This window comes from Corvus brachyrhynchos, unplaced genomic scaffold, assembly GCF_000691975.1.
Source record: "Corvus brachyrhynchos isolate BGI_N302 unplaced genomic scaffold, ASM69197v1 scaffold331, whole genome shotgun sequence".
NCBI lineage: Eukaryota > Metazoa > Chordata > Aves > Passeriformes > Corvidae > Corvus > Corvus brachyrhynchos.
Genome location: NW_008237229.1, coordinates 1,518,509 through 1,541,883, shown reverse-complemented (window position 1 = coordinate 1,541,883; position 23,375 = coordinate 1,518,509). Strand labels below are relative to the sequence as shown.

The window sequence follows — 23,375 nt, the reverse complement described above, 5'->3', positions numbered from 1 at the left end:
AAAGAGCTTTCTTCATTAATTCCATCGAAGACTTTTTTTGGCAGTCAAACCAGAAAACGTATGTAAGCACTAGAAGTGAAATTCTTGATCAGTTGCAGCAAGTCCAAACCTTAACACTATGAAATAATCCAATATCTACATTTAAAGCAAACAACAAATATTTGAATATACAGTGGAAAAGCTGTTTATTTCCAGAAAAAAAAAGGTATTGACTTGGAGAACTCAGGACTCAAAACAGTACTTCAATCTGTCACACTGGGTGTATGACACATTTGGTTAAACATAAATGCCTTCTTCATATGGAGCTGTTCCTGTTTTCAAGCTGTGGCTTTCTTATCTACCTTTTAAAGATCGAGGTTTATTTTTAATACAATACAATTTAATTAAACAAACATTTGATATACATTTTTAAGCTATTTATACAGATAAGTTCACGACAGATTCAGTGTGTAAGATGCGAAAATTCGTGTAAGAACTTTGCTTTTCAGGATTTGCCTTCTACAAGACCGTGCTTAGAAATTGTATTTATGCTGCACTTAAAAAGGCAACTAAATAATAAAACCTTTTGCCTACTATACTTTCATTACTGTGATAATTTTTCACAAAGATTTCTTTACATGAAGCTATAATAAAATGCAGATAAAGAGCAGAGTGATGTTCAAAGGAGAATAGTGATCCACAAACCAAAGTTTTGTGACTTTTCTACTCCTAACTAAAAGACACCTACATCCTCTACATAAGCTATAGCTTTTTGTTGTTCAGAATCATTATAAAAATGTAAGTTAATTCTCTAACACATTCATTGACTTTTAGAAACCATACTGAAACCTGACAATAAGCAAATATTTTAATTAACTGGATCTTCAATGCACTGTATTTATACAATTTCTACTTCTTAATGTTTACCCACACAGCTGAGTATTCAGCACTGTCCTTGGGTGCTGGATGTTTCCCACACAAAAAGACTTCACTGAGCACACGTAGGCTGCAGCAAACCTCAGCAAGGTTAGAGGACATTCTGCTTGGGACCCTGATGTTAATCTGAACTTTTAAAGTACATAAACTGTAACTCCCATGCCAGGCTCCAATGGCTATCAGCATCTTCAGACATCCCCCATGGGGCAAGGCTTTGACCTCATTTGCTCCTGGTGAGCAGGCTGGCAGAACTGTACTCTCAACACAGCCTGAGCAGGCTGCTGGTCCCTTGAACAATTTTTAAAAATGTAGAGAAAATGCTGGCTTCTTAAAACAGCACAACAACAGTTGCACTTCTGTTGATGGTGACTGTTGTGAACAACTATTAACACCTTTTTTCTACATTTTCAGTAGAAACAAGATGGCAAACGCATTCCCCCAGTTGATTAACAATAGTTACAGGATCCATATAGCTACACCATGTGAAGGTGAAATGTAGGTCTGCAAGGAAACCCTAAAATAGCATAAGTAAACATAGTTCTATCGTCAGTAATTGATCCATGACCATCTTGTTTATTATATGCTTTTGAATTACAAGTCAATGCTAATAGCCCCTCGATGCACAGTTATTATCTGGTTCATCACTACATATACTTCTAATGGTACGAGATGGTAAACTACAAGATCCTTATTAACAAGAGAGTACTGAGAAGTGCTTTTCCCTTTAGAAGCAAGCAACAAGATAAACATATCTGCTTCTACTAAAGTAAACTGGCTAGCATGATTCAAGAGACATTTCAGGTTTTTGGTAAAGCAACAGGCAGCCAGAATATGTATTGTTGTATTTGCCATGTTTCAATTATATAAATTATAAAGACTCGTTCGAAAATAGATGCCAAATATTGGACAGCTAACTGAACTGACTTAATATAGTTCACCAAATACGCTAAGTGGTTCCCATTACTCCAGATAAGATGACTGAACTAAACATTTCCAAAAGGAAAACTGCATTGAGTTCCTAAAAATACTGTAGACAACAATTTGCACAGAAGAGGGAAACAAAGGTATGATGGAATATCATTAAATAAATATGTTCTTTGAAATAAAATAGGTATCTTTGTTAGGTAACAGCCACAAGAAGACAGTTGCTACATATTAAAAAAAACCCCAATAATTTTTATAGCAAAATTGTAAACAGTTATTTTTTCTTTTTTTTTTTTATTTTGCTTAGACAAAGATATGAGTTGTATATCACAAAGTTTTGCAGGATTAATTACACCTGATCAGTGTGTGAGAAATTCAAACCTGTGAATAGCAGCAGTGTAAGAGCAAAAAACTAATGTGAATGCAAATATTTTCACAGGATTGAGCATCTGATAGCTTAACTGCATCATTCAAAAAGCATGATTACAATGGTGGAAAAAACTCCTTAGATCAGAATACCTATGCTACCTTGATAGATCAATGCAGATACACTGCACTCATATGCTGTATGAATTTAAGAGATATAATTTAATTGGCACCACATTTTCAGATATTATGCTCCCTGTGACTAAAACAAAATGGTTATTAAACCTTTTGGTGAAATTGTGACATTTATCAAGCTCACTCATGAGTTCCACATCTTGCAAATTTAATTTGATATTTATATATTGTTTTTATATCTTGATATATATTTATATATTTTATATGTTGATATATATAGATGAGCATATAAAAACAACTGATCCTTCTTTAATTTCAGTTCTCAAAATATATCTCTTTGCAAACATAATGCACAGCTACCAGTTTTTAAATGTTATTGAACTATGTATTTGATTGGTAATTTAAATCAAGAAATGCTAATAGCAACTTTTAGAACAATTACAACATTCTTCTGAATATACAAAATTATTCTCCATTAGTGCAGTATAAATCTGGTACATTCCAAAATGCCGAGTCAGTCCTCTCTCTGACTTGGAAATTTCTGTTTGCAGATTTACAGCCACATCAGCAACTTCCAGATGTAATTTACTGGTATAGATACTGTATTTGTATGTAGCAATTAACACTTACCTGCTCATAATGAAGATTTCCAGGAACAAAGTTAGAAACCTACAGATTATCTAACACACCTCCCAGAAAACAGCTGCTGTGTGACCACACAATTAGATTACAAGTCATAAACCAGATGTAAGATTGTATGTCATAAATCATAGACGTAGACACATCCATCTTTGAGTCCTTTAGTTAAAACATTAAGTCAACAAAGTGTTGAAATATGAAAGTATTTCCCTCATCATTCATATTTTGCTACTATCTCAGACCTGAAGAAAAAATCAGAAATAAAATGTACCGTAAAATAACATTAGCACATGTATTATTAGCACATCTATTTGCATATACAGCATCCAAATTGTTGTTCCACATCCAGAGCATTTAGTGTCAGCACTAACAACTTAAAAACTCTTCTAAGAAGAGCATGCACTTTATTTGCAGATGCACTAACTGTTCCCTAATGGCTTGTAAAACCAACCAGTCACCTCTTGTCTACTCAGGGCTCCCATGCTGTCATGCCGAACCACTGGGATGCCCGAGCCAGAGGACGACAGAGGCCATTCCTGGCTTTCCCCGGAGGCAATCGCCCACTCCCCACATACATGGAGCAGCTCCCTGAAAATGGTCACTCTCTCCCTGCTTCCAAGGGCCACTGCCCAGGAAAGGCAGCACCCTGTACAGACACCCTTCCTGCCTGGCTCAGTCTCAGGGTGAGAGCCCAGCTGGGGGCAGCACGAGGAGAGAGATGGAGACACCACAGGGATGGGGTCCAAGCTTTCCCTGGGCACTGACAGTGCCCAAGGAAAACACCAGCTGATGCGCATGCACAGACTACGCTTTAACTGACTTTGACTTAAAACTTTAAACAGAGATAAACCACACACATCACTAAATAACAGGACAAGAGATCCCATTCTGTTTGGCTTTACAAAACCAGTCACAATTCTTATGATGTATGAAAAAAAAAAAATCTATTTTTAGGAAGTTATATAAGTTTGATGATGGTATCCCATGGAAAACAAGTGTTTTCCGTATCTCTTTCTAAGTATAAACAGTAAGAAAAACTCATGTGCTCTTCCAAAATGACTCAAGCACAGGTCACAAAGTACTTCAGCTGCAACTGAAGCATGTCATAGCTCTATACTGAATCATTACACTCACTTTTCAGATGGTTAAATTTATCTGGGATTATATACACCACTCAGAGAGCCAATTCTTTGCTGAAAGAAATACAGCATGCCTTTGCCTTTTCTTCAAGAGTTTTATTTTCTCTTTGAGACTGTTGCTTAAAAAAATAAGCAATCAGTCTTACCTGGATCACCACAGAATTATAAAAAGAGGGAAAAACAGTGTATTGCTATCCATTTTATTAACTATTCTATTAGCTGAAAACTATTAAATACTCTATCAAGGCAATCAGTTCCAGTGTTCCATCTTGCTTTTTTTTTTCTGGACAGTTTGGACTACGCAGTCTATGAATTTCCTATATTACTGTTATGATTTCTTTTTAAATGGGGGATTTTGGTAACACTTCTATTTCAGTATTTAACATAAGTAACACTGTAATAAGCCAATTGTGCTTCCAGAAGTACAGCACACTACTGGAAATACCTGTTCATGGAGGTGATTTGGATTGAGCAATTGGGTAACACTTTGGACAGAAATTATACAAGTACCTGTTGGCACATTCAACATGAGTAGGTCAAGTATATGGTGAGATGTTGCGTTATTTTTTGCAATTCAAGAACAGTGCAAATATGAACTGAGAATATTTCTCCCGTATAAACATAAAAAAGCAATTATAGTCATATGAATGATGAAAAAAATATGAAATACACTGTGAATGTTAGTTTGCGTGCAAACTTTCATGCGATAATCCTAACAAACTCCCTAAGAAACTTTCAACTGTAACAATAATGGTTTTTGGAGATGATCTGGAAAACAAGTTCTGCTTATGAAACTCTTTTTGTATTAAACGTTATATATTTGAGCCAGATTCCCCAAACCACTGAAACTACAGGCATTGGGCTAATGAAAGGGAATCATAACACTTAAGACTGTGGTGTACTAGGACAAAAACAAATCAGCTATTGCCAAAGGTAAATAAGCTTTTCTAACCCAAACATCCTGGGGAGCGGAAGATTGACTAATTGGAGATTTTGCCTGACAAAAGGGGCAGAAGCTGTAAAGAGAAGTTTCTCACTGGCTTCTTAAGGACAAGGGTAGGTAGCATACATGACAAAGAGAAACAGCAAACAAGGAAGGTGCTGCGGGGGAATGATTCCTTCCTTTCTGGAGGATAAGCCACCAACAAGGACAGCAGAAGGAGGAGCAACAACCTTACAAGCATCTGCCTTCAGCTGAGCAAATCCTCCAGAACAGGTAAGGACACCCGATGGGAATGTGCTCACTACAATGACTGTTTTGGTCCAGCTCTGTTTTTTTTCCTTTTTTTTTTAAATGCTAAAAGTACAGGTTGTGGGGAAAAATCTTCTTAGATCTACATATGCACCCTCTTTGAGAAATTGCCTGAAGACCATGGCTGTACTTCAGTTAATATCAGATGCAACATTGCCACATTTAGAGAAAGAGACATTTTTGAAACACTCCTCAAGAATGGTCTTAGGTTCCACACTTGAGCGGCACTGAAGTTTTGAATCAGCGGCATATTTCAACCTCCAGAACATTTGATTTCTCTCCTATTTGTAAAGCTCCTATGATATGGTTTAGATCTAGGCTATGACTAGATCTTTTGTACCAGAAAAGAGGCTCTTACCTTCCAGTCAAGCTGTAGGAAAAAAAATAAAAATCCCTGGAAGTCTCCTCTGGTGGGGAGCTCCCTCTCCTTATCACGCTAGCTCGCAAACAGGAGACATGTTTTCAATGTGATTTTACTTGGTGTACTGTTAAAAACCAGCTTACTCTAACAACAGGAGTAGATGGGAGATCATTTTTTATTCTAAATTGGTTATCTATTCCTCTATACAGCTGGGAGGAGAAGGAGAAAGGAGAGTTTGGAGAGAAATAAAGCATTCCAAATAATCTGAATAGGAGAAAATAAAATAAATATTCTTAACAGGAAATTAGGCATTCTTAAGAGAAACTTTGGAAACTTGAAGGAAAAAAGGTCAGTTTTAATGACTAATTTCTTCACTTGACAAGAATTTACAACCATCTCAGCCAACCCTCCAGCAATTATAAAAATGCCCTGACAGATGCTGTCTTGTGACTTCGACTGTATTTTGCAAAAAAGTATTACATAAAAGAGTGATTTAAAATTATTTTTCTCTGGCAGTATAAAACCTTTAGTTTCCTAATTTGATTTCTGATATCCTAAAGACCTCTCAACCAGCAAAAAGTTTTAATGTGGAAAGTATTTCACTTGAGTGAAATACATCAGTGTGTGTAACTCACTTAAAATCTGCAGCAGACATTCTGATTATTTTAAAGGGCAGGGGAACAAATATGTAAATTTGGTTACGATGGTTTATCTTCAGATTTTAACAATGTAAAGTAGTGAGGAGAAAACAAATGGACAGCAAGAGACAAGCAAAAGCATCTCAGAATATGTCAGGAGTGAATGTAGTCACTGAAAATTTGTTTTCCTCTTTCTTCACAATTTCAAATCGGACACCCAATTGATCTGGTAGAGAATGTCATAACTCTGCTTCCTTGCCGATAAAAAAGGAGAAAATTTGCAGTAGTTAAAATAAAGAAAATAAAAAAAATGCAGACATTCTGTGATTTCCAACATTTATTATGGAAATGAATCTTTGCTCTGTAAATCAGCCTCAGCATCTACCCTAAGCATCACCCTTACAGTAAATATGGGAAAAGTACTCAAAGGACCCATTAGTCCTCTGGAATTAGCATGGCAGGTAACAGGAAGAATGGTGTTCGACCTTAGAGATTTAGCACTAGAGTTACCTGTCTTTCTAGTTCTTCTATGGTAAAGCAGCAGAAAAAAAGTGTTATTAATGAAAGCACTCTAGTTGAGAGGGACTAAAACATCTACATTCATTTCTGCCTGTATCTCTTAACAGCAGTAAAGTTTTTTCTGTAAAAAAACCCAACAAACCCAAACATTTGTACCCATAGTGTTCTGCTCTCCCTGTGCTGTGGGTTTTTTAAGGAAGCTTTTTTTTCACCTTAGCTCACATATTTTAATGTACCTTCATTTTGTCAGTTGGGCTTTAAGGTATTTTTACTTTTTAACTTGTATCATCATTAGTCAAATTAAAAAATGATCCTTGATTTTGTAACAATAGAGATAACAGAGAATGACTTTACACAATAGTCTGTTACTAATCCTAAAAGCCAAAATGTATCTATTATATTTTCTTTCTACAGCCAAATTTTATCTCACTCCTGAAATGCTAATTAAAAAATATTCCTTAATTATTTAACATTGAACTATTTTCCCCCTTCCGACTTGCCATTTCAAAAGTTAGAATTATTCAGTACAAAATAAATCGAAATTCAGCTGCAGTTAAACATGACATTTTTCTCAATTTAGTAACACCACTGCATGCGAAGAATGTAAGCAATATCTTGGTTTCTATACATGCTTGCATAAAGACAAGGCAAACATTTTGTAAAACTTTCACAAATACTCAACCCAGCAATTTCTAATCATCCTAAATGAACTGAAAAAATGCACTCAGTGGAATGCACACGTGCTTACACGAGTAGATTATTATGAATGCTATCAGTAAGAATGATAATTTGCAAATGATTAAACTGCAAAGATAAATAGAAGGTCGACTTTTATAACTTGATTCTGGCTTTGCCTTAAAGGATTGATGAGGAGCTGGTACAATTGTCAAATAAAGTCATGAATCCCCATTTTAGGCATCTATTTATTTCAACAAAATTCCTAAGAGATACTCCGTTTATAAGAATTAGTATTTTCTATGGTCAAGGAATTTTGAAACTATTCTTTATATGAACATAAATTATTTATTTTTATTCAGTTTCTCATACAAGACTTGAGACTTTATTTATGTGGTAGTTTTATTTAAGGCTATGTTTTTCTTGAGATACAGAAACAGGAATGCTCTTACATTTTTTCACATTATCCTCCCAGCATACCCTAGATCCAACACTCATAGCCTCATTCTGAAAAATGTACCATGTCTTTTCTACATCCCTGCATAGATGTTCTTTTGCTCTTCTGATTTTCTAACTTCTCTGCAAGAATGAAGTCCAGAACAGCCGTTTTTCACCCCACCCTTTACAAGTTGTTACAGTACTTAATACAGCAGTAGTTGAGACTATGGAATCATGTATGGAAGTATGCAGCATGTAAATGATTACAAATCAGCACAACACATCAGCATCCAGCCATGCAGCACAGGAGCCAAGACCCCACCCTTTTCCAACCAAAGGCCCTGGTGTGCCGGCTGTGATTCTGGAAGGAAACTAGCTGAGGGTGAAAGTGTTTTCTAGCAAGTGAAAGGGACGAAGAGCATGATAGCTGACCTTGTTATTTCCTGGTTATTACTCTTTGTGCTGAGGAAAGAAGCATTTTAGCACCGTCAACTCAAGCAAGCTGAGATTGTCTGTTTTTTAACGGATTTAGGTAACTTTTCCTTATAGAGAGACCTTCGTTTTCTGTTTGGACAGTAAAATGACAACACCATGAATTGCTGCTGTGTTCGTTCACTTTTCCCACAACCAAGTTCTTTAAGATACATGTGCTTAAAAGTCCAGTATGTACGTCTTAACATACATCAGTTAAGCCTATCCTTAGTATCTAAACCAAAGAGAATTCCTGCAAGTCCAGTGAGTTGGTGGTCCTGTCAGTTCTCTGGGAAAAGAGCTATCTCACTCTGCCCTCTGACTGAGAACCAGGCAGAGCAGAAATCTGAATTTCCCAGATGAGTGTTCTGACTGTCTGCCTTGGAAGCTCTCCCTGGCTGCACATTTAGCAGAGAGTTTTGTTAGGAAACACTCTTCCAAGTTTTCTTGGATTCTTAAAAACTTTTGGTTTCAATGAGTCAGCATTTCCAGACGAAAGGCTGCTGTACGGAAAAAATTAATGAGCAGCTGTATTTATAATAACCACTGAGATGATATTTATCAGTTCTGTAGTTCTGACTGAACTGTGTTAGCTGTGTATTAGCAGCTAACTTGACTGCTAGAACATGCCCTCCTCCCCTCCAAATGCACTTAGGACTTAAATCAGTAAGTTATTAAGAGCTTGAAAATTTTACTGATCCAAATAAACTGTTCTATCAAGAATGCGTATTCTTATGCTGTTGATGTATTTGTGTCATTAGGGAAAAGGGGAGAACTACAACTTCAATATGAAATCAGTAGTTTCTTCATGGCTGCAAAATAAGGAACCTCACAGAAGAAGATACCCCACTGCGATAAACAATCAAGGTATGTTTAGAATGACCAAACTGTACTCTTTAATTTTGTAACGTTTAAATACAGATAAACTGTAAGGGACTTAAATCATTAGAATGCTTCATTGAAAGTATATATACTTCTTGTTGTTGTAAATCAAGATCCACAGAAGAATGCTTACTCAAGTTTTCTCGCTTTACAGTATAAAATATTTATTTTGGATATGGTTAACAGTATTTTCTGATCATGCCCAAAGACCTGTGTAAATACTGAAGATTAAAGCCTGGACATAATTTTTTGTGGACTTCAGAATGCCATTTGTGGACTGTCAGAAGACCCACTGGGACTGTGTTAAGGCATTCAGCCTTCTGCTGCTTTGAAGATCCAAGCAAAAGCTCCTGTTTGCTGTGGCAAGAGGGCAATGCACCGGCAATGTAAGTGGCAGGCAAGAATAGACACCTCCGAACGTGATACAAACCCACCTCTCTACACCTGCAGCTCATGAAACCTACTATTTGTGCCACGACTAATTCAAGGAGAACAAAAATGTGGCAATTTCAAAATACTACTTCAAAATTAGTGATAACTGGCATACAGATAATACATTTTTATAGAGTCCCATCCACACTGAATATGCAGTAATCACCTGGAAACTGGTTGGTGCTTTATGATAAGAACAAAGTAAGTCACTACAGTATTACTTTTCCATTATTGCTAAGATGGACATGGATAACCACAATCCCTGGTAAGTTGTAATTGCATGTAATACATGTGTTCTCATGTTACCATGTGTTCTCATGTTACCACAGGAAACCAATTCCTTAAGCCGCAGTAATCCTTTCAAACTAAGTTAAATCAGGTTATAGTAGCTAAGTGTAGCTTGTATCTCTGAAACATCTGTTATCACATAACTTCTAAATACATATTTTTAATTATATATTAAATCAGAGTATTCGGAAACTTGGAATACACTACTACAAAACCAAAATCAGTCCAACACACTTCTGTGGAAAAAATCCTTCCAAGTACAAATATTTATTCTTACACTTCACTTAAGAGGAAAGAAGAAAAAATTAATATTGTGTCATGGCACATAAAAACACTCTTGCACTTTCCCATATGACTGCCCTCTCAAGACAGCACGATGTTTCTTCAACAGCTGAATTTCTGAAAGCAAATGTAGGTACACAAAGCCACAGTTTCTTACAAAGGTTTCTTTACTACTAAAATAGCCTCGTGCAGCAAAATCATGTTCAGGTTTCAAGTGTCCTTCTTCAACTGCAGTGGCACATACTGTTTTTTATGAAGTATTCTCAGAGCATGCACTGTCTGCAAAGCACAAGTGTGACACTAAGTCTAAGTGACATCCAAGTCTAAAAGAAACACCCAGTACTCACACAAAGGATACCAGCTTACATGTTGTATTAAGAAAACAATAAAAAGTCATTTAGAGAAGTACCACGGAAAAGCCCAGCAGTTTTTCACACACACACACAGATACACACAAAAAGAAAAGACTCGATTTATTTCAGAAAGACTCAAGAGTATTCCTAAAAACTCCTGCCTATCCAACTCCTCTCTGTTCTGATGGATGCAGCAGAAAAAAGCGCACATATATGGTATTGCTTTCATTGATCTAACTGCATTTATCGGACTGAAGCAATTATTGTAATTCCTAACCTTACAATGTTTCCTTCAGATTCCTAATACAGATTCCCTTAATCAACACAAATACATCACCTGATTTTCAAATGATCCCACAGAACACTTCAGCCACAGTACTTAATGGATTTCTGTGGAAAAGGGATATTTGAAGCAAGTAACGTGATTTTCCCAAGTTTTCCACCTCCCAGGGAAGTTAAACTCGCAAAAACTTATGCTCAAATCTTAATCTTTTCTTTTGCAAACTGTCCCAGATTAATTTTCCTGAGTCTTAGCTCCTGAAATAGCTCCATACTTGATCACACCGTATCTGTACTTGGCCAATAATGTTACAACAAACAGAATGCAAACTAAGAGATTTAAGTTTCCATTTTAAAGAGAAAGAATACAAAGTTTTGCTCTACTTAATTAAACATAAGCACATTTTAAAAAATTGAAAAAATGAAAGATTTGCATTGTGCTGGAACATTAAATGATCACTAAAAATTACTATATCCATGCAGACCACCAAAGCAAACTTTTTCACAATCAAAATGAAAGTGAGAAACTTACTCTTATTTGGCACCATGAAACAATTGAAATAAGATTATTTCAGGTGTACACAAACAACTGAAATTTGCAGCCATTCATTTTCAAAGCCTGAAAGAAAAGGTTCTGCCCAGGAGAAACAGAAAGCAGAACAAAAAACTGTAACACTCTTGAAACCTAATTTGTAACAATTTATAAAGAAGTCTACCTTTACTTGAAGGAAAAATGAACGACGCAACCCTCCCAAACCAAGCCCAGTGTGGTGCTTTTGAAGTCAGATGACAAAGCTGGCTAGCCAGCTTCTAGACCAGTTCTGAGTACAGACTCTGTTTGCCTCACACTGTGAATGCCAGTGGTGAACTCTTGAACCTGGAAGCAGCAGAAGCAGCTCTGTGTCCATGGGCACCGGCAAAAGATCACAGACCTCCTGATGAGAAATGGCACCAAAACCTCTGCTCAAAACAGTGAGGTGACTGCACACTCCTGTATTCATGACCCCAACTCAATCTTGCCTGATTCCTATTTGAAGACTTGACTAAAATATCTTTTGCCATAGCTGTAACCCTTTCAGCATGTACATGTCACAGACATGTGGGCTCACAGTCATCGTTTGGGTTTTTTTCCAATAAGAAGGACCTATAGAAGACAGGGAAAAGAATATAAACTCAAAAAAACTGATGCAGGTTTTTACTGGCTGTGCCATTCCATGTGACTGTGCCTTTCAGAATAAATCTAAAATTTCTCATGTCGTAACAGCTTCTGTAATAATTAATCTATTTAGATACTGTTCACTCCATGTCACTCATAATTCTAGCTTTAAAAAAGAGCATAACTAAATGAAAATAAAAAAATAACAATGAGGACGCAGATGCCCCTTTTCAAAACGTTAGCATTAATACAGAACAACTATAAACTGTCTTTCAAAATAAGCAAAACTCTTCTTACAGATTTCTAATGAGCTCTTAATTAAAATCCACTAATTCACAAAAATCTTTGTAAGAAAGCCCAGCAAGTCCAGTTTCTCTTTTCTACAGAGGAACAGGCTTTAAGTATAAAAAAATCACTTGAAAGAGCAGTATCTGATGGATAAAAAGAAGGGCAGTAAGAGGCACGTAAAGGACTTTGCCCATGTTCTGTCAGGAATTCCAAAGAATGAGATCAACTCTTTCCAGCCTGAGTAAAAACAGAGAGAACATGCACTTCCACGTGTGCAGAGGTGTGTGTCAGACAACACACCCACATGAACAGTGTCTGCTATTTACCCGGGCATCTTATGATTCCCTGTGTACTTGGTTCACAAGATGTAGATTCCACACCTTGAGGAGTGTGCCATGTCCAGCACAGCACCATCTGTTTGCACAGCTGACTAGAGGACACTCCTCACTAACCACTTCCATCATGTACTGCTCTCCCGGGGTTGCCCACAACACTCCGGGCTCTGCAATGGTGGAGATGAGGTAAAAAGGTTTGACTTGGCAGCAGCTTTCTCTCAAGTCTTGCCAAGCCTGGAAGTGTTGTGGCAGGAGACGTGAATGAAGTAACACTTAAAATGCAGCTGAGAACCAACTGTGTCATCCTGGCTCAAAAGAAGTGACCATCTGACTCCACAGATGCAAAGTGCCACTGAAGTCCGAAAGAAGGAACTTCTTGTTAATAGAAATCATTAAGAAATCCTTCAAAAACCTCCTCTTGAAGAGAATGTCTACTTGTGCACCCAGCCGCAAGCCATGGTGAAAAAGAAGTTCAAAGTGGAGAGCAACTGTGTCTCCTTGCAGGCTACCCCTAACTCTTGTTTCTGAGAAGGGAATACACAGTTGTCTTAGATGGTATTTAAGAAACCTGAGTCAGGAGCTTAAAACTATGACAACTTGTAAAGGAATAATTATGTATCTAGTGAGAAAGGAATGTATGAGGGAGGGATACTTTGTCTGGGTGCCAGCACCAATGAGTAACAGCAAATGGTTCAAACTGGAAGGGCCCTTCCCTTAAAGAACCAGTTGGTCTCCTTTGTTTGGAGGATCCCTGAGTATTTTGCAGCTTTAGGTCTCTGCAAGAATCTGCTCTGCACTGTCTGTGGATACTGTCTGATCCATTCCAATCCACTGAATTTTGTGTCACCTCCTGTATTCTGGAGTTTTGAGATTTAAAGCTGAATTTTTTTTTTTTTTTTTTGTAATTCTTAGTAATCATCTCACAGAAATAAGGGGAAATGTCACAGGATAAACGTTTTTATTGTGCTACTATGTACAAATGTACTGCCCTGTAGCTGCAGTGTTTTTTACCTCATGCATCTTTACATCATTATACATCTTCATTTTTCATGGTGTCTTTTAAAAGAGTTAAAAAATACATCTATGTTCATCCCTCACAGTAAATGGAAATTTATCATAAGGATAAACATAATAAACTACTACCGTCAAGATTTTTCTTTAAATGGTCACCAACACATTTTACCTTGCACTTATTTCCTATATTGGAAGGAAATGATTAAAAAAAAATACTTTCATTAGAAGTGGAGTTTCTTTTCCCAACAATACACACTGATAGTCTGATTACTGCTTCTGGACTTTAAACACTAAGGTCCTATAAACTTAAATGAAACACAACCATGAAGAAGTAAATAAACAAACACATTCAAAGTAAGTGTTGTCTCTGATCTCTGTATCTTTCTTTACGATCTGGGCAAGAAATTTCTCTTCTTTTTCACAATTACTAAAATAATGGTCTTAGATGATTCAAATTTTCTCCTTTATATTCAGTTGTAGGTGATCTCTACTTCTTTTAAGTTTTGTCAAAGCAACAGAGTGTCATGAGGTCCATATATGACCTGAGAGTAGTGGGAAATTTATTTTACATTTCACTGAGAGTTTTCCTATGCCTTCAAAAAGCATCTGGAGACTGATTTTCTGTCTTCATGGGTACCTATCCTCTCACTGGGTAGAGTCTCCAGATGGTCCAGTTGTCCAACACTTGATTTTAGAATACGAACTTTGTCTCTTAGATAAAAAAAAATTTTTTTTGCATTCCCTTGCCACCCAGTTCAGATTACTTCCCACAGCAAAAGGTGTCCTGAACACATTGAGATAAACTCACAGAGTTTGTTTTCCAACTGTTTAACTTCAGACAAACATCACGTTTAAGCTGTGCACCAGTGTTTACTCTGTCTGGAGCAGTTCTGCAGAGAGACCCTCTTGATCGCTGCTGCAGCCCTGTTTCAGCAAAGTACCGCTGAACTTCTTTTTGTTATTTACAGTTGTTTTTCTTCAGACGTTTTTGATAATATCTTATAGGTTTTCATTTTTTTCTAAATATCTTCTTTGCATTTGCTGTTCAGATCATCTCCATCAACTGGAACTTCCTACAGCTATCTTAGGTTCTGCAAAGTAACTTTGCAAAAAAGGATACCTAACAGAGAAAAACCCTCAAACCCACCACTTGCACTATAAAAACCTTATGGGAATCAGAAAACCTTGAAACACTTTGGGGGCACCTTGTGCAACAAGTCCGCTAGGCAAAAATGAAAGCACCAGCTCAATTTCTTTTGCTTTGTTCTACGGAGAGTTTTGCATTGCCTTTTTTTTTCCCTTGAAGACAACATAAAGAATAATACAACAGCTTAAAGATTTGATCTGTTTCTGACCAATACTGTTAGTAAAGTATCTTCCTGTCCATAGACTGCTCTGCACAATGGTTTAAATTCCAGTTGTTCACCTCCCTCACTGAAGAGGCACACATATCGACTAGGGCCACACCACCTGAGAGAACTGAAAAGTAATATACTATATTTGGTGTCATTTATCTGTGTTCCTGATTACTTTTTCTACATGTGCAGGAGTGAGAAGGATTGGTTTCCCTTGTTTCTTGCATTTCTCCGGAAATAAAAATGTGATGTTGATTTCGGAATGAGAAGCTGGGATCACCTTGACTGGCAAACCTTGGAGATTGAGCCCTGACTCCATCTGATTTTCTTTCCATTTAACCTAAAAAGCAGGGGAGGTCCTTCGAAGGGGTGAGGGAAGCGGGACTGGTTTTTTTCAGGCTGTGTGGTCCTTTAAGTTAGGATGACTTTCAGTAGCATATCATTGCTGCCTTCCCACAGAGAAAGGAAAGTACTTCTAAGAAAGTTTTTTTTAATATTATTTTAAATGAGAGAGATGTGGAAGTTGGCTTGTTTTTCAGTCTGATGAGAGTTCAGTTTCTCAAGATTAGTTAAAAGTTTTGGATGGAGCATCCTCATTTGTTGAAGCCTCGTCAGTGGAATCCCTCGGATTTTTTTTCACATGCAGGGTGCAAGGATCCTTTTAGACAGGAGATCTTTTGAGATCTTTGGAGATCAGTAACGAAGAAGAAACCACGCAAAAAACTGTATTACCTCTATTATTTTCAAGGAAAAGAAGCAAAAAATTTATGAATGTGGCAGACCTAAGTAAAGAAGCAGATTCAGGAGACCTTGCTATCAAAATCTCTTTCAAACAACACTTTGAGCTTTGTGCCCTCTGCTCAGAAGTTTTGTGAACTCAGCATTTTCAATGAAGTGTTCCCCTTCAAGCCAGCCTGTGTATTTTCCAGAGGCATCAGCTGCCAAACAGAACCAGACATTTTAAAAAGGTGAGTAGCTCTTGACCCTATAAAATCAGGCACAGGATTTTGGAAGCTGAAGAAAATACCTGAAACTATGCTCCTAACATTTCTCTAGAAATAAAACCTCACACTAACTGATGAATCACTAAACCCAAAAATCTCAGCTTAAAGCAAAGAACACTTGAAGGTAAAGGTTACAATTTAGAATCCTTAGGGGATTTTTTAATCCATGAGATGTTGTAGGAAGAAACCAATGAGGTTATGGTTTCATCTTCCTTTATGGCCTCAGATTAAAAATGTTTGGGAACAGTGAAAAGTAAGGCAAACAGGGCATGCATGTATGTATTTGTGTAAAAACATGAAAATGAAAACTGCTTTTGAAAGGCTCTGCAACTTCAAGGATCATGGAGAGGACCAGAAAAAAGAAAAAGAAAAGAAAAACAAAAAAGAAAGAAAATAGTAGCCTAGATGCCAACTACTGGTTATCTGGACTGCTAACACAATAGGCCCAGTGTTTTTAGTGGACACTGTCAATGCTCTTAGTCTTAAATTAGAGTGAGCAGCTGTTTTAGCATACAGCTGAGCGTGACATAAGCCTGTGTAAACACTTTTCTCTGTCACATTCTTCTAAGTAGATGAGGGTTGTATCTTTCTCCCTTCATGTAGAACAATCCTCTTCTCCAGAAGTTGCAAATAACTTGTAAATTGCACTTCAATTCTGCCATTAGAAAACAACCAAAAGAGCAGGGGGACAATATAATTAGTCAGGTGGGTGTCTGTATCATGCATCAAAATGTCTACTTTTAAGGCTAGCAAACTTGACAGCATTCCACAAACACATTATCCCTGTTCTCTTGAGCCTACATTTTCCAACGTCAACACACAGCAGATTCCAAAGCCAGTTTTGATGATATTGATAGGAAATCCCTACCTCTTGTTCCTATGTGTTTCATATATAAAATAATCATAGAGCATGGTGATATATATCTATACCTACAAAGAAACACACTGCAAGAACAACTGATTTGATTTCATAAAATTCCTTGCTCACACCTTGTCCTCACATCTTAAATGGACCCAATTACTGAGGGTATTTAAAACTGAAACATTAAAATTGCATAACCAACACTGGTAAATTCTGAAAATCCTAGTAAGAGTTTTCAATAAACATCTCTCTCCCTTCTCCTCCTCCCTTCAGTTTGCATATACTTTTTGGGGCATCTAGAGGTCAGGCAGAGAAACTTGAGAACAGACTGCAACAAATGAACAACAATTTGCACAGTACCAAAATTATCAAGTTGAAACCATGACACTGATTTGCATGAAAAGGCAGCTGACCTCCATCTCATGATTTATTTTTAAACCAAATAAACTCTGAAGCTGACAGACAAATTGCCCTATCTTCCAATTCTCAGTTAAAGCCTATGGAGATGGCAGAACTCATAGTAGAGTAGCCTGGCTCCTTTACTGTAGAGAGACAAAAACAGTGGTTGAGGACACCACCAGCCAACAGAGGAGACCAAGCATTCCTGAAAACCTGCAGCAGAAGTGACAGGTCACTGGGGAGACCTCGCTAATGTGGAAATTGTTAAAGCAGCCAGTTTAATACTCAACTCTCACCTTTACATGCTACATTTTTAAACACACTGTCCCTTGAAGTGGGACCTGTAATTTCTGTGGTATGTGATTACTATATTGTTCTGGCCCTGTAAAACTGGGCATCTTAATTCTCGGTGAGCTGTCTTCAGGTTGTTAAGGATGGTGGCCAACACCTCCAAAACAGGTGGGATGATACAAGAAATGTCCTTGCCACGGGGAACAGTTTCAACAAGGCTACCTGAAACGGGAGCAAGTCTGACACCAGTTGATGCCTTCTCCTTCTGTTACGACCTTATATCATCATGACCCTCGCCACTTCTTCACAGCTATACTTGGCTCTTGTACAACTGGGATCTACACAGCTGAGTTACAACAGTTCATTCGATGCTGATCTGGATGCTTTCTGTTGGTGATTCCATCCATGTAACTCAAATGTTGTTTCAAAACTGTTCTTTCTCTTTTGCCACGATCAGGAAAATTTATAAACCAAGAGTACAAGCTCCAACTTCAAGTTCTTCAAGCTCTACATTTAGGTGAAAACAAACAAAGAAATACATGCAGGCTGCTTACTGCTTTAGACTTCTTGACTGTGTGACGTGCATTATATATAACTGTATTTTCTTTGCAGGAAAGATGTAGATCAATCTCACTAGTTACAGGTACTCCAAAGTCTGTCACCCCACAAGGACACACACCTCTGGCATGAACCAGCTATACACATAGAATCACAGAGAAATTTATATTGGAAGTGGTTTCTGGATCACCCAGGCCAACCTCCTGCTCAAAGCAGGACTCCTATCACATTTACAGCTGAATCTTGAAAGTGTCCAAGGATGGGGATGTCACAGCCTTTCTGGACCACCTGTTCATGTCTGGCCAAAGTGAATTTTTTTTCCTAATATGACCTTCCATTGTTGCATGTGAGTCTGTTATCTCTTGTTTTACCCCTGTGCACCTCTGAGAGGGGTCTGGCTCTGTTTCTGTAACTCCCTGTCTCTTTTAAATGGGGACTGATTGTTATTAAATCCTGCCTTAGCCTTCTCTTTCCAGGCTCAATCATTTTCCTCACTTTGTTAATGGTTCTTCCACTGGACTTGCTGCAGCTTTCTGACATTTCGGGGTGGGTGCAGAATTAGACACAACCCCTAGACAAGGTCTCATGAGTGTTGTGTAGAGAGGAATAATCTCTTCTCCTGACCAGCTGACACTCTTCCTGGTGGTCAGTATGCACAAGACACTGCTGACTCAATGATTCTGTCTCCCTCAGACCTCCAAGATAACTTTCAGTGAAAATGCTACTTGGCCAGCTGGTCTCCTGTCCACACTGGTACTCAAGGGTTTTTTTGTCCCAGGTGCTTGACACAGCACTTCTCATTGCTGAACTCCTGGAGGTTTCTGGGAGCCCAGCTCTGCAGAGTGTACCAAGGTCCTTGTGAATGGCAGCCCTGCCTCCAGCCAGTCAACTGCTTTACCCAGTTTTGGGGAATACCAGTCAAAGGTCCATTCCAGTCAGCTGGCTCATCCACCCTGCAGCCAACTGTCTACTTTAGAAAAAACTAATTTTTTTTCAAAATACTGGCAGCACAATGATAGCAGCAGTGTGAATTGAGAAAAGCTGCTGTTGGCCAGCATTTGGACTTCTGCTACTAAACTCACCAACAGAATAGCGGCACATAAAAGTTAGTTTGGACACTTCTATATGAGGCACGCATTATTGCATAGGAAAAATTTTGAAGAACTGAAGATCCTTGAAAACCCTCAGCAGAACAGATATTTAAAAAAAGGCCTATAAACTAGGAAGTGAAAAAATGATTTAAGAGAGACTAGGAGACAGTTTGTTTTTTAGTCATGAACCTCCTCTCCCATCTGGTATTTATGCTACACACACACAGACACACAGAGCCACAAGTGCATGCATATATGTTTCTACCCTCTGAATTTCAAGGCACACAGAAACAATTAAGTCACCCAGATTTTAAAAGCAGATAAAATATTTCTTTAGATGCTTTTCTGACATCTGCAGGCAGTTATCAGTCTGATTTTTTTCTTTAAATCAGATTGTTTGCCTCAAGCATACACAGAAAAGTCTTACACTAAAAACCAAAAAGTTCCTTGATATGAAGAGAAGAATTGCTCAAAGCAGTGGCAGAGAAGAGATTGTTCTGCCTGGTAAAACCAGAGAACCTGCAGAGTAGAGGATTGCTCAATGGGGCCAGCTACAGCATTACCTGCCAAGTCAGCCACTCTCACAGACTGGGAACTAGCAAGCGAGAGACACAGCCAGTTGGCTTTGGCGGAATATTTATGGAGGATGCAGAGGCTTATTTACTGAATAATCTGGAGACCATCTGGTGGTATCCAGTGACAAGAACACTGAGCTGAAAGTAGAAAAGCCTGAGCTCTATTTCTGGCTCTGCCAACTATTCTCTGTGACCTCTGGTGGCTCAGTTTGCCCATATACAAATCAGAAAAAAAACCTACTCTCATCTCTAGGAAATTTTGATACTTCAGTAAGAATTCACACTTACTACTGTTTTAGTAGTATGATTATTTATCTACATTATCCATAATCACTTCAGAGTTAATTGACGGAATATTTTTGGAATCTGAGTTTGCCCCCTGTATTAACAAAAAGATTACAACCACCTCAATGGAGGTAGTACATCATGTGGAGTTAAATTGAAAGAATTTCAAAACAAGCTGGACAGTTTTCTTAATTGGGACATTTCTAAAATAAAGAGATCCCTTTTTCTTCTTCAGAAGAAAATGTGCATCAATCACGTGAAGGAAAGATCTGTACATCTTACCAGACCTTCCCCACACCCAGTCTAATGCTCACTACCATAACTGAGCTGAAAAAAGGATAATCTAAAATACTCCTGAGTTCTGAATTTCTTACCATTTTGCTGAACCTTTAACTAATGATCTGTAGGGAACAAAGGCAATTGAGTAACCCACAAGACATGCTGATTCCCTTCACCACCAACCTACTCTGTTCAGAGGCCCACAGACTTTCAGACTGATAGCAGTAGGTGGGCTTTCTTAGATGTATTGCTAGATTTGCTTTCTTTTCTCCGAACTCCACTGACAATTTACCATAAGGGTAACGCAAAATCAACCCCATGGGAGAATAACGAAAAATAATCCCACCAAGGAACAGTATCTCTTTGAGAAAATCTCCAGATTACTAAAAACTAGCACTAATCCAAACCCTGATTCAAGTAAAAAGGGAAATTTCTGCTGCAAGCAAAAACCTGTTATTCCCATTGAAAGTATCTTGTTGTATTCTCCCACAGGTGGTAACAAAGCAGAAGGAAAGAGTTTCTGCCTATCAGGAGGATTCCCACACAAACAGAACCCAGACACTTCCCACTTTCTTGCCACAGAGCTGGTCACCCTTGTCTAATCTCCTTATGTCATCTGGTGTCTCACTGGGAAAGTGCTATCTAGGACAAAGAAGTCTGTAGGGATGCTGGCAAGAGTGGAAAGTGAATCTTGTGACCGAGTGCACTGGGGCTGAGCTGCTCAGGAAAATGATAATGAAGTGGAGGAGCTCTATTTTTAATGGGGGACAAAGGCAGAAAGGTAGCAGGAGGACCCGACCTCCCTTGGTGGGAGGGAGAGGAAGGGAGAGAGGAAGGAAGAAATGCACTTCTTTTCACAGATACACAGGTCAATAACTAAATACGTAACAATGAAGTTTAAATTTAAACACCAAGTTATTTTTTCAACAATGGTTCTGTATATGATAGGTCCAAACGATGACCTTTCTTTGCTGATGCTGGAAGAAATCCAAGATACTACAGGAAGAAGTTGGATCTTCAGGTAAGTAGATTAACTTTTATATAGTATGTAAGATTTTCCAGACAATGTGTGGATTGGAAAAAGGCTTCTGTTGAGATCCACATTTCTTAGGAGTGGAATAAAAATAGCCAGAGGCTGCAGCAACTAAACCAAGTCCTGGAAAGCCAGCATTAGACTTCCAAAGTAAAAATAAGCCAGACTGCTTGGAAAGCATTTCAGTGGGAGAATAATACAAACTCATAAAATTGAATCTCTCTTCTTGTACTGCAATCATAGGACTGCCCAAGCCTGCATGATATTATATATTTTACAATGTTTGCATCCCTACAATCTAATGCAGAGATTAATAAAGTATGGCAGGATATACTTACAAATGATTTACGTAGCTTTACAATTCAACCAACCCTGCTGACAGGGGAATAGGAGGGGGGAAATCACTTTATTATTCACTCACTGGACTGAAAAAAGTACTGTATGACATGGAATGTCCTTGAGAGGTTACTAGGGACATACACAAAAATTTTTAACTGCCTGCTTGCTTGTATTTTTTTCCTAAAGGACTTCTAAATTCACACATTAAAGTCTGTTTATATTAATACATTTTGTATCCATTACAGTAAGATCATATTAAGGAAGATGTATTTCAATGTCTTTTGATGTATTTATTTTCAACTCTGCTAAACTAAGACTAGTGCAATAGATTTTCATGTATGTGTAAATCCATCTCCGTGTTTCGTGAACTAATTCTGTACTGCAAAAAAATAATGCTACAAATCACTATTCACTCACTGTTGGTACAGTATAAGGGCTCAAACATATAAACCCCATACTTTTCCTTTTTCCGTCTCTAAGCGCAGTCGAAATTCCACTGTCCACCTTGATGAAGTAAATCACTCCAAATATTAATAGGATTTTGGTTGTTAGTTACAGTATTGAATAAACACTCTCAACTGTTATCGCCAGATTTTCTCACATTTTCAATCAATACTTTCACTTTTCTAGCTATGCTGAGTGTTTTCAGAACAAGGTTTGCCCATAAGGAATTTACGACTATGATATGAAAACTGAAATGATACCTACAACTTTTAATGAAGAACTATCATGTTTGAAGAAAGCATACCTTCAAACTACCTAGCTATGAACTGAATAATCTCATCTCAAAATTCATTAAGTGCTCAGTAATCTGAAAAGCACTACACTGCTCGTGTCTTATCTGCAGTAAGGAAAAGCAGAGCTCTGTTGTAACTCACTGAAACACAGCAATATCATATTACACTTGTATTTGTGAAATGGCTATTTACTTTCACTTACAAAACAGTGATCTTAAATCAGAAAATTTAAAAAAAAGTTATTAATGTAGTATTTCAGACATCAAAGCAAGTTTTTAAAAACTCTTCAATGTACTTAAAATATCAAACCATCAGTACCATGCAGGACAGAAGTGTCAAAGCATTCTGTTGTCAGAAACCCTCTGTAGATTTCCCCTGCTTTGAACAGCACAGCATGAAAATGATGGCTATGCAACTCTGTATTCTGTACCACCCACAATCACTTTGGCCAGCCCAAGGCAATGATGAATTCACACTACATGAAACAGACCTATGACAGTGTACCTTTTCTTGGATGAAAATAGAGATTGGGTATGTTGCAAGTATTGGCTCCTGATGCCACTGGCAGTTTTGTCACTGGAAGGCGTTGCCACAGCCTTCCAACTAAAAGAGATGGCTGAACTGTAGCTCAGTGGAATCATTTTTCAAAAAAACTTGAAGCATGTCTGTTTAGCCATTAAGCTCTTAATTTAGAACAGCTATTGAAAGTTACTTTTAACACATCATTAGATCTCATGTCTTCTGCATTTTGTAGTAACAACTTTTCACAATGGCTATCCTCTTTCC

The 23,375-nt window shown here is 37.7% G+C and overlaps 1 protein-coding gene and 1 long non-coding RNA gene across 2 annotated transcripts in view; one reads left to right on the top strand and one right to left on the bottom strand.

Annotated features, from left to right (window-relative positions):
- Window positions 1–23,375, bottom strand: part of GNAL (G protein subunit alpha L) — a 116,526-nt gene that overhangs the window by 68,779 nt on the left and 24,372 nt on the right. The window lies entirely within an intron of this gene.
- The window catches only part of LOC108445486, an 8,607-nt gene continuing 4,962 nt past the window's right edge, over window positions 19,731–23,375 (top strand). The window contains exon 1 of the long non-coding RNA XR_001860362.1: window positions 19,731–21,501. This is a non-coding gene — a long non-coding RNA (uncharacterized LOC108445486). The remainder of the gene's footprint in view (window positions 21,502–23,375) is intronic.